Genomic DNA, 12,219 nt, shown 5'->3' with positions numbered 1-12,219 from the left:
GTTTTCCAATGCAAAAATGTGTCATGACTTTCCTGACGACCCAATAGATGAATGGATAAAGAGAAGGTGGTACATACTTACAATGGGATATTACTCAGCCATAAAAAAAGAATGAAATCTTGCCATTAGCAACAACATGGATGGACCTGGAGGGTAGTATGCTAACTGAAATAAGTCAGGCAGAGAAAGACAAATGCTATATGATTTCACTTTTTGTGGAATCTAAAAAACAAAAACAAACAAAAAAAGAAACAAACTCATAGATACAGAGAGCAAATTGAGGGGATTTGGGATGATGGGTGAAAAAGGTAAAGGGATGAAGAAGTACAAATTGCCAGTTATACAAATAGTCATGGGGATATCAAGTACAGGATAGGGAATATAGTCAATAATATTGTAACAACTATGTATGGTGTCAGATGGGTACTAGATTTATTGGGGTGATCACTTTGTAAGTTATATAAACATCTGATTACTATGTTGTACACCTGAAACTAATATAATATTGTACATCAAATGTAATTAATAATTTTTTAAAAGAAAAATAAAATTTCTTAATTTTGATAAAAAAACTTACCATTTTTTAATTTTTTGCTTTTGGTGTTGTATATAAGAAACTATTGCCTAATCTGAAGATACAAAGGTTTTCTCCTATATTTTCTTTTAGAAGTTTTATCAGTTTAAATTTTACATTTAGGTCTATGGTCCATTTTAATTTTAGTATGTGGTGTATCTTAGCCAGAATTCCTAATATTATGTTCTAGTCACTATACTTTTATGTCACAGTATGATGAACAAATTGGGAACTATGGGAAAATGGGAAGGTAAGAAAAATATATGAAGGGATCATGATAAAAAATATATAATATGCTTGACTGATGATTTATGTATTGCATCTAATAAATTAAGTGCTTAAATTCAGGTAAGGTAAAACATAGCTTGATAGCAGAACAAGTATAAACAAAATAAATTAAAAAGTTTAGTGAGCTTAAGAGCAACAACAAACCATTTCATGTAATGGAAATTTTATTTTGCCACAATATTTATATACTACACAGGGTCATTCACAGTCTGTTCTCATCTTCTTTTCTAACTTTGTTTTCCAATATTATTCTTCATGAACTCTAAATTTCATTCATCCACCATGGAGTCAGTTCTTTTCTATCATGCTGTACCTTTTCATCAAACTCCATACATTGAAAAAAATACATGTATGGACCAATGCCATTCACTTCTAACTCAGAAATTCCTACTCATCCAAGTTCAAATCTTACCCATTATGAAGACTTCTGTCCTTACAGAAGTAGCTCTTCTCTAGGCAGAGTGAGTTGATACTTCTCTATCTTGCGCATTTTGAGCACACCTGTGTCACAGCACAGATGTACCTAAGTGTTTAGCTTCCCTATAGCACACCAGATTGTGAAAACTCTTCAAGTAGAGAAGCCATATATTGAGCTCCACTCTTTAAAAGGGGACATGACAGGCCAGAGGTCATTCAGGAAGAACAAGGATACTGAGATTAAAAAACACAGTTTATGAACAATTGAACAGTCTGAGGGACTTGGTAGAAAATTTAGTGGGTGGGCTAGGTTATCTATGTGTGGAAATGAGATCAGATAGCATAGATTCAGACATCAGTATTAGAGACACTAGATAGAGATATATTTTAGTCACTATAAGAAGGCATTTGATTTTATACAGTTAAAGGTGGCTGAAGTAAAGATCTATTTTAAGAGCTTATTCCTGTTAGCAGAGTTTGTTGAACATATGTTCTATATTTGGAAGGAATGTTACAGATGAAATTAAAATGTTGTGAATCTAGATGAAAGTCCATCGTTACAATTCTGTGATTATTTAAATTTGTAACCCTGAACTTTTTATTCAGACCTTGTCCAAGACTTGCAGATGTTTCACAAACGTCCCTTCCCTGCCCTTCCATTCCCTTCCCTTCCTTTCCTTTCCCTTTCACTTCATTTTTTATCCCTTGCTTTCCATTATATTCCAGCTCACTGCCATTACCAGGGCCTAAAGGAGAGAATTCTAGCAATTAATGAAGTTTAGCTTCTTAACAGACATTTCTACATCCAATTTGTGTCTTTTTTAATTTAGTAGTTACACAAGAGATGTCTTAAAGACTTGTTCTGCAACATTATCCCTGCTCAAAAACTTTCAATGATTATCCTTTAGCTAAAGAATTGTGGTTAGTGACCAAAAGTTATTGATCATGTACTAATTGCTTTCACCAACCACTCTCATTCATCTCATTTAATCTTTACAACAGTCCTATAAGGTATTAGTAATATCCTTATTTTACACCCAGGGAAATTTGCCCAAGGTCATTTAACTAGTAAGTGATAAAGATGGGAATCCTGGTCTGATTCCAAAGTCAGACTGTTAAGCATTCTTTACAGTCTCTCCAAACACTTATTCTGGCTCTCAAAAACTTTATTTTGTTCAAACTATTTATCCACCCTATTTTCCACTGGTTATTCCCCTATATTAACTAATTTCAGATGAGTTGATCTGCTCACTATCTCCTGAATATTTCTCATATATTCTTCATATAACAGGATACCTTTCTTAGGTTTTCTAAATTTTAGTTTTGTCTTCTGTAAAGTAAATACAATAATACTGGTTACTTTATAAGGCTCTTGTGAGGGTTAGATGAAGAACACTTGTATGAAGTCCTTGTATAGGCCAAGTACATGGTAAGCTTTTAGTAAAGATTAGCTATTACCATACTTACAAATATTACTGTTACACTTCCAGTAACAAGTCACAAATGGGGAATGTATTAAAATGTTTTAGAAATATATAATAGAAAAACACCATGTAAATTCACATAGGAATCTGGTAGGTGTTCATAAGCATATCATAATCCCATTATGAAGGGGATTTCTGCAGTTATTGCTAGGTCTACTGAATTATTGCTAGGATGTCTTGTATATGTGTCTTCTACAAAAAAATCCTTTGAGTGGTATTTATTTAAATTAGCCTACTTTAAAAGATTGTCCTATTATATGTTTTGCTTAATGTAGTATTAGCTTAACTTGTAGATCACAATATTGTATACTGAATTTTAACTAAAAATTCAATTTTGAGATAATTTGGCATTTCTTCCACTTAGTTGTAAAGCATATTAAAACAAAATTAATGAATCTTGAAATGAAAACAAATGGAAAAATTATCTAGAAAAAAATTTAAATGTTTAGTAAAACATATATTCTGAATTAAAGAACATAAAGAAGTTATCTTCTAACCCCAAAGCACTACTTCAGAGGGACATGTGCACTCATATGTTCAATGCAGCATTGTTTACAATAGCCAAGATATGGAGGCAACCTGGGTTCCATCAATGGATAAATGGATAAAGAAGAGGTGATAATATATACAATGGAATATCACTCATAAAAAAGAATGAAGTCTTGCAATCTGAACAACATGGATGGGACCTGGAGGGTATTATGCTGAGTGCAATAAGTCAGACAGAGAAAGACAAATGCCACATCATTTCACTTATATGTGGAATCTAAAGAACAAAATAAATAAACAAACAAAACAGAAACAAACTCATAGATACAGAGAACATTTTGATGGTTGCCAGATGGGAGGGGGATTGGGGTATGGGTAAACAAGAGGAAGGTATTAAAAAGTACAAACTGGTAATTACAAAATAATCATGGGAATGTAAAGTATAGCATTAAGGAATATAGTCAATAATATTGTAATAACTATGTGTGGTGATGGGTAATAGATTTATTAGGGTGATCACCTCATAATTTATATAAATGCTTAATCACTGTGTTGTACACCTGAATCTAATACTGTATGTCAACTGTAATTGAAAAATTAAAAGTTATTAAAAATAAAGGAGTTATCTTCTTTATGTAAATATTGTTTTACTTAAAGTAAGATAGCCTTTGGGATAAAAAGAAAGAGAAAAACAGTAACTTTTAGTAGAGGCTTTATATTCTTGGATCTTTTATATTTCTTCATTGTGAGGCTTAGAAACATGAAGCATTAAGTTACAAATAACAGAAAACATAAAGATATAGCGAGTAGTTACAAAATTCAATGGAGCAAGATGTTGAGATAAAATTGGCTGGAGATTGAAGTGGGAAGGACCAAAAGAAAAAAAAAAATCACGCCTCAGAAAGTGCAACCGGAAGGCTTTCAAATTTCACTGATATCTCAATGCAGCCTGTGGAATGACGGATGCTATTAACAATGTATCAATGAAAATGTCTACTCTATGGCAATGCTGGGTAGGTTATCAGTGTGAAAGAGAATGTCTGTAAAGATGGATATAAACATTTTATAGTCTTCTCTAATTGTTTAAAGTGCTTTAGATAATCAATTACAGGGATCTATGCCTTCTCCGCTTTGTGACTTTTATTTGGAAATTGTATCTGATCATAATTTACCTGCTCTTTTTTTATTTGCCATACCTTTTTTTTTCAGAATGTATTACAGATGGTGAGTGTGTGTGTGTGTGTGTGTGTGTGTGTGTGTGTGCACATGATTGCATGTGTTTATGCACATGTATGTGACACCTATATATGCATGCATGTGCATTCATTTCCTGTTTGTAGTGGAGTCATTGACTGCAATTTTTGGTTTCCATCCAGGTGACCAAGCAGCCTTTAGTCAGATACATGCAAAATATATTATTAACAACAAAAGAGAGATTATTAGATCATTCATGTGCTACATGTTGGAAAAAAACATCCATAATATCTATGTGCCACACAATACCAAGAATATAATATGCTTACCTGAATATTTAACTGGGACACAAAATTTATGAAAAACACTTTCAAATCTTTTAAAGATAAAGTCATGGTCATAAAAAAAATAAATAAAAAGAAAACTTTCTGAATTAGAGAAAATCTTTATTTAAAGTAATACTTGATATTGTAAAAATCGGGCAGCAATCTGAATATAAATGTATGGGATTTCATTATTTATAAATCTATGGTGAACAGACTCAATTCTAAGAAACATTTATCATGTTAAGGTATTTGCATTTAAGCTGATAGTAAATTCTTCCTCTGAAAACTGTTTGAATAGATGAAATGAGGTCTTTTTTTTTTTTACTCTTTATATGTAAGTGATGTGCACATGACACACCATATTTTAGACGAAAAATGTTCTTGAGTTTGGTGAATGAAAATATACGAAGTAGATTTCTATTCAATCCGAGTTTCTAATGAAACACAGGCTACTTTTCCTTCTTAGAATAGGCTGTGTAGATCTGTTGAAGATATAATTTTCCTCTATATTGTATATTTATTATTAATTGAAATATATTTATTTAAAATAAATGTTGGTTGAAAGAATGAATAAATATTTTATCATATTCAATAAACTGGTTTACATACTATAGCAAAAGTAAAAAAAATAGGGGGAATAAATTACATTTAAAAAAACTTAAAATTTGCTCAATTAATCTACAAAGTTTTAATTAACTCTCTTGTGGGTTGTGTAAGGTACAATAGATAATTCTGAAGATATTCTTCAAGTGAAATTAAAATTAGTATAAATCACAAATTAGTTTATTCCACTAAACAACTGGTGTAATTCCAGTTTTACCAAACTAAATTAACAACATCAGATGTGAAAAAAATATAGGCAGAATACACAGTAAACTCTTACAAATAAATAAGAATACATAGAAATAACCCATGGGAGAGTGAATTGGACTGTATTTTCAAATCAAGTTCTTCAATAATATTTTTAATGAGTCTGAAATAGAAATTAATTTACAAAATTTAAGGGATATTAACTCATTTTTAACCACAGCCACCTAGTCTGTGTTTATGCCATTGTTACTAAGCTAAGAACTGCCCATTAGCCACCTGGTGGAATTGGAAATCCATTTAGGGAGTTTCAATAAAAAGTATTAGTCATTGTACTCATAAAGGCAGTAATCCCATGTCAAAATTCCACTTACTTAAAGCAAACACAAGAAATAAAATATAAGAACCACACCATTAGTGTATATATATATATATATATATATATATATATATATATATATATATATNTATATATATATATATATATATATATATATATATATATATATATATATATATAATCTTTTCTAAGTAAAACTGAAAAAAGAGTTTTTTGGTAGTTCAATTTTGCTGGTGACATATTTATTCAGCCTTTGCTTTTCTGGAAAAAAAAAGCTATTATTTTGCCTTAATTTGTGAAGAACAGTATTACTGGATAAAATTTCCAGGTTTATAGTTTTCTTTCTTGCAGCACATCAACATTACTCCAAAGTTTTTTGGCTTGCCCCAGTTTCACATGAGAAGTTTGCAGTCATTATTACCTTTGCTCCACTGTACACAATGGGACTTTTTGTCTGGCTTCTTCATAATATTTTTTTCTGTTTTATTGTTTGTTTGTTTGTTTTGGCAATTTGATTATGATATGCTTTAGTATGGTTGTTTGTGTTTTGAGATTATGCATTTATACTTTTCAGTAAAATAATGAAAATGCACAGACACCAACATAAAGCCACAAGGATAATAAATAATCAAGGAAACATGATACCTACAAAGAAACTAATAAAATTCCAATGACTGACCCCAAGACGTAGAGACCTATGAACTGTCTGACAAAGAATTCAGATTAATTCTCTTAAAGAAATTCAATGAACTATAAGAAAAAACAAGTAGACAACTAAATGCAATTAGGAAAACAACGCATGAACAAATAAGTTCAATAAAGTAATAGAACCCATTAAAAAAATCAAGCAGAAATCTTAGGGTTGAAGAATTGTAGAATGCAGAATGATTGGAGTAAATGATTGAGAACTTCAACAGCATTTGACAAAATTCAACATCCTTCCATGAAAAAACAAACAAAACAACAACAACAAAAAGCTCTGAACAAACTGGGTATAGAAGGAACATACCTCAAGTAATAAAGGCCATATATGACAAATCCACAGAAAACATCACTCAATGATGAATGATTGAAAGCTTTCTTGCTAAGATTAGGAACAAGACAAGCTGCCTACTCTCACCATTCCTATTCAACATAGTACTGGAAGTCTGAGCCAGAGCAATGAGCCATGAAAAAACAAATAAAAAACATCCAAATCAGAAAGGCAGAGGTAAAACTGTCCATGACTATAGATGATAAGATCTTATATAGAAAAAACTATAAAGACTCCATCAAAAAAAACACAAAAAAACTATTCAAACTAATAAATTCAGTAAAGTTGCAGGATACAAAATCAACATACAAAAATTAGCTGCATTTCTGTACACTAAAAACAAATTATCTGAAAAATAAATTTAAAAAAATCCCATTTACAATAATATTGAAAACAATAAAGTAGTTAGAAATGAATTTAACCAAGAAGGTGAAAGATCTGTACACTGAATTATAAAACACTTATTTTATAAGGGGAAAGGTATCCCATGTTTATGGGTTTCAAGAATTGATATTGTTTAAAAGGACATAGTATTCAGAGCAATCTATATATTCAGTGCAATTTCTTTAAAAATGCCAATGGTATTTTTCACATTCATGGAAAAAAAACATTCTAAAATTTGTATGACCCCACAAAAGACCCTGAATAGACAAAGCAATCCTGAGAAAGAAGCACGAAGTTGGAGGCATCACAAATCCTGATTTCAAACTTTACTAGAAAGCTATAGTAATCAAAAACAGTATGGTATTGGCATAAAAATAGACATATAGATCAAAGGAACATAATTGAGAGTACAGAAATAAACCCGCTAATACATAGCCAATATATATAACATTTGACAAGGGAGCCAAGAAGATGCAATGAAAAAAATGATACTCTCTTCAATGAATTGTTGGGGAAACTCAGTAATCACATGCACAATAATGAAATCACACCCCTATCTTATACCACTCATGAAAGTTAACTCAAACTTGATTAAAGACTTAAATTAAGACCCGAAACTGTAAGACTATTACAATAGAAGAAAACAGGAGAAAAGCTCCTTGACATTGTTCTTGGCAAAGATTTTTTGCGTATGACAACAAAAGCAAAAGCAATGATAGCAAAAATACACAAGTGGGACTGAATCAAACTAAAAAATGTCAGCACAAAAAAAGAAAAATCATTAAAATAAAAAGGGGTGGTGGAACATATTTGTAAACCATCTATTTGATAAGGGTTAATATCCAAAAGGTATAAGGCACTCATACAACTCAATAGCAAAAAACCCCAAATAATTGAATTTTAAAATAGGTAGAGCAACTGAATAGACATTTTTCCAAAGAAGACATCCAAATGTCTAATAGGTACTTGAAAAGGTGCCAATCATCACTAATCATCAGGGAAGTGCAAATCAAAACCATACTGAGATATCACCTCATATCTGTTATTCACATAATGGCTATTCTCAAAAAGACAAGACATAATAAGTGTTAGTGAGGATGTGGAGGAAAGGAAACGCTTGTGCTCTGTTGGTGGGAATGTAAATTGGTGCAGCCACTATGGCAAACAGTGAGCAGGTTCCTCATAAAATTTTAAATAGAACCATCATATGACCCAGCAATCCCACTTCAGAGTATCGTATATATCCAAAGGAAATGAAAACTACCTCAAAGAGATGTCTGCACCCCCATGTTCACTGCACCATTATTAATAGATAAGACATGGAAACCACGTAAGAGTCCATCAAAGAATGAATGCATAATGAAGATATTATATACTGTGTATATACAATAGAATATTATGAGCCATAAAAAAGGAGGAAATTCTACCATTTGCCACAACATGGATAGATGTGAGGTCATTATGCTAAGTGAAATAAATCAGACAGAGAAAGACAAATACTGTATGATCTTACTGTATGATATGTGGAATCTAAACAAGCTGAACTCAGAGAAAAAGAAACTGAAATGGTGGTTGACAGGTGCTGGGGGGTGTGGGAAATGGGAAGGTGTTGGTCAAAGGGTACAGATTTCCAGCTATAATATAAATAGGATCTGGGGATGTAATGTACAACATGGTGACCAGAATTAATAAACTGTATTATATACTTGAAAGTAGTTAAGAAAATAGATATTAAATGTTATCAACACACACACACACACACACACACATTGTAGTTATGTGAGGGGATAGAGGTGTTAAGTAATCTTATTGTGGTAATGATTTTGCAATATATATGTGTATCTAATCATCACATTGTACAACTTAAAATGACATACTATATGTCAATATCTCAATAAATCTCAAAAACTAAAGTTCTTGTCTGTTAATTTTATCATCACTGTTATTTTCTGTGTCTTTATACTGATATTTGTCCTATTATAGGTCCTACTTTTTTCCGTCTTCACACATCTTAGGAATTTTTTATTTGATTCTGGGTATTGTTAATTTTAGATTGTAGAGTGCCGGATTTTGTCATTCTTTAAATATTATTGGACTTTTTTTCTGCCAGGTAGTTAAGTCACTTGCAGATGAAATCGATCCATGTGAAGCTTGTTGTAAAGCTTAGGACAGCTTTAGAACAGCCATTTTTCCAGAGCTGCACATAGAGCAATGCAGCACCTCAAGGAAATATTTTTCTGTGGCCACTGTCTCTATAAACAAGTAGATTCAACTATATATTACAAAATGAATGGGCCTGTGTTAGATGTAGTATTAATCAATGAATATTTAGAATAATAGCTAGAAAAGAGGTTCTAATATATTTCAGTTTTGTAATCAGGGCATGTAAAGGTCACTCACTGACACAGGTATCATGTCTTTCTTTTCAGGTCCAGGCACCATGTCTTCATTTCTTTATTTTCAACTGTGCCATTCCTGGCTCATTTCCAATTTCCCAACATGAGTAAAAGGTGACAATACTGGTGTTACAATGTCACAAGCATTTGGAATCTGTTTATATTGAAAAAACACAGATCTTCTTGTCTCTCCGGTACCCTCATAACATTTAATAGAAAATTAGTTACTACATGACAAATTATGAGTTATGAATGATGCTGCATCATCCAGTATGTCATTTAAATACTAGCTTCCAATTACTTTCTCAAATGTTTTTACTTTTATTGATTATGAGTACAAATCAAAGTCTTACTTGGAGTATGCAGGAAAATGCAAATATTTTCTGGTTACGTGAAATTTACCATTTAGAATTTGATAGCATAAATGTAGAGCAGCACATCTTCTAACTATTTCTTCTCTTGAACTCTTTAGGTTGCAATGACTGTATTCCTAAAATATAATCTTTTTCAAGTTTGATAACACTCTTGACTGCTATACATTGTCATCATTGGGGGTGGGAGTGAAGGATCTGTGGGTGGAGAGTTAACAGCAGTGCCATTTGCTCAAAGACTGATTGTCCTTCGTCTAGAACATCATAAGGCCAACCCAGGTATGCACAACATCACCACATAGTTTGGAGTCAAGAAGAGCCCACTCGTGCTGCAGAGCAATGGTCTGAACATTCTTGGGGGGCAGGGGCATGGCCACCCCAGAGGACTGCTTGACACACGATCCTGTGGATGTGATAGAGTGACTGCCTCAGGTGCCAGAGGTGATGGTAGAATGAATAGGGTAAGGGATACTTGCTTCTACCTCTCTATCCTCAGGTGCTAAAGACCAGGGGTCACCATGGTTGGAAAATCTGATCCACACATGCAGCTTCTCAGCCCAAGGGTTAGTGATGTAATTTCATCAGCCTTAAAACTATTGAACTCACCCTGTGTCCAACATGAGTGAGAGTCACAACAAATCACGTGCACATACCATTTTTGGCGCCTCAATCTCACACAATCTTGTGAAAGAAATACTATGGCAGTCATCAGAAGCGACAAACTTTTCAGGCATCCTTCATAGAATCATGCAGCCCTTAGACAATTCTATAAACATGAGTACCAGTACTCCTTGGGGCAGTTAGTGGATCTCATGCTGGGGACGGTTCTGAGAGCCCTGAAGAGAAAGATGGAGCCTGGGACCTACACAGTATTTGGGCAGGGTTCAAGGGCATCCCAAGACTAGCCTCAGGCTGTCCTCAGGCAATGGAGGGGGACTTCCTTTGAAAAACTGGGGAGTCCCTGAGACATAGGGCCAGGGGCAGGGCCTTACTCATATCTAAAGACAGTACTTCTTTTACTCTAGTACAGAGTTTCTAACCACAGCATTATTGAGCTTTTAAGTGGATAATTCTTTGCTGTGGAGGACCATCTCCATGCATTGGAGAATGTTTATCAGCATCCCTGACCTCTACTCAGTAGAAGCCAGGAGCATCTGCCCTCACCACTGTGACAAGCAAAAATGTCTCCAGATCTTACCGAAGGTCTTCTGGGGAAGTAAAATCATCCCTGATTGAAAATCATTGTGTTGGGATGTTGTACTAATAAAGCATGACCCTTCTAGTGTTTCCACTGAATCCTCTGGTTTTAAAAGAATTTTCTCCTATTTATTGGGCAGAACATTCCTGTCTCCCAGAACTGTGTTTGCTCTGGAAATTACCTTTCTTAAAGATCCCTGAAAATTATTTTTTAGTTAACCTTGTGGGGTTTCCCCCTATGCATCTTTGGCTTAAAATTCAATACCAGATTGAAGGAAGGCCTTATGCACATTTCTTGAGCTCTTTCCTTGTGTAGCTTTCTTCTCTCTTTTAATTTGTTCTGCAAATTTTCCACCATCCCTTACTGAATGCTCATTTCTATCTCCTCATTTCTGTCACAATTCCATGAATGTCTTAGATGTTCCTTCTTGCCAAGGAATCTAGATAGAAAGGCAGGGAAAATGTAGGCACACCTCATTCTTTCCTGAGTCAAAATGACACATTTTCATCAGACTAATGTCTGAAAGTATTTGTTGCATATGCTGTGTCTGGTGTTCTAGTTTTTTATGTCAAAACGGTAAATTCAGTTCCAATTACTTCACAATAGCTCGAAGAAGAGTCCCCACCCCCACCCCTTCTTAAGATAAACTTCACCAGGTTTTTAACTCTTTCAATGTTCATTGCCTCACTCACACTCTCAACCTCAATCCACCCTCATCTGTTTTCCACTTTCATCACTCTGCTGAATGATTTTATGTAAGATTATTAAATAGCTTCTGTATCCCCAAAGCCATGTAGCATTTTTTTTCACTTCTCAATTTGATCTCTCAGCAGGTTTAGGCATTTTTTTATTACCTTCTCCCTCTTGGAAGTAAATAAACAAACAAATAAATAATAAAACTGAACAAAAGCTTCCTTC

This window comes from Hipposideros armiger, unplaced genomic scaffold (assembly GCF_001890085.2).
Source record: "Hipposideros armiger isolate ML-2016 unplaced genomic scaffold, ASM189008v1 scaffold_229, whole genome shotgun sequence".
NCBI lineage: Eukaryota > Metazoa > Chordata > Mammalia > Chiroptera > Hipposideridae > Hipposideros > Hipposideros armiger.
This window is presented reverse-complemented; position numbering follows the sequence as displayed.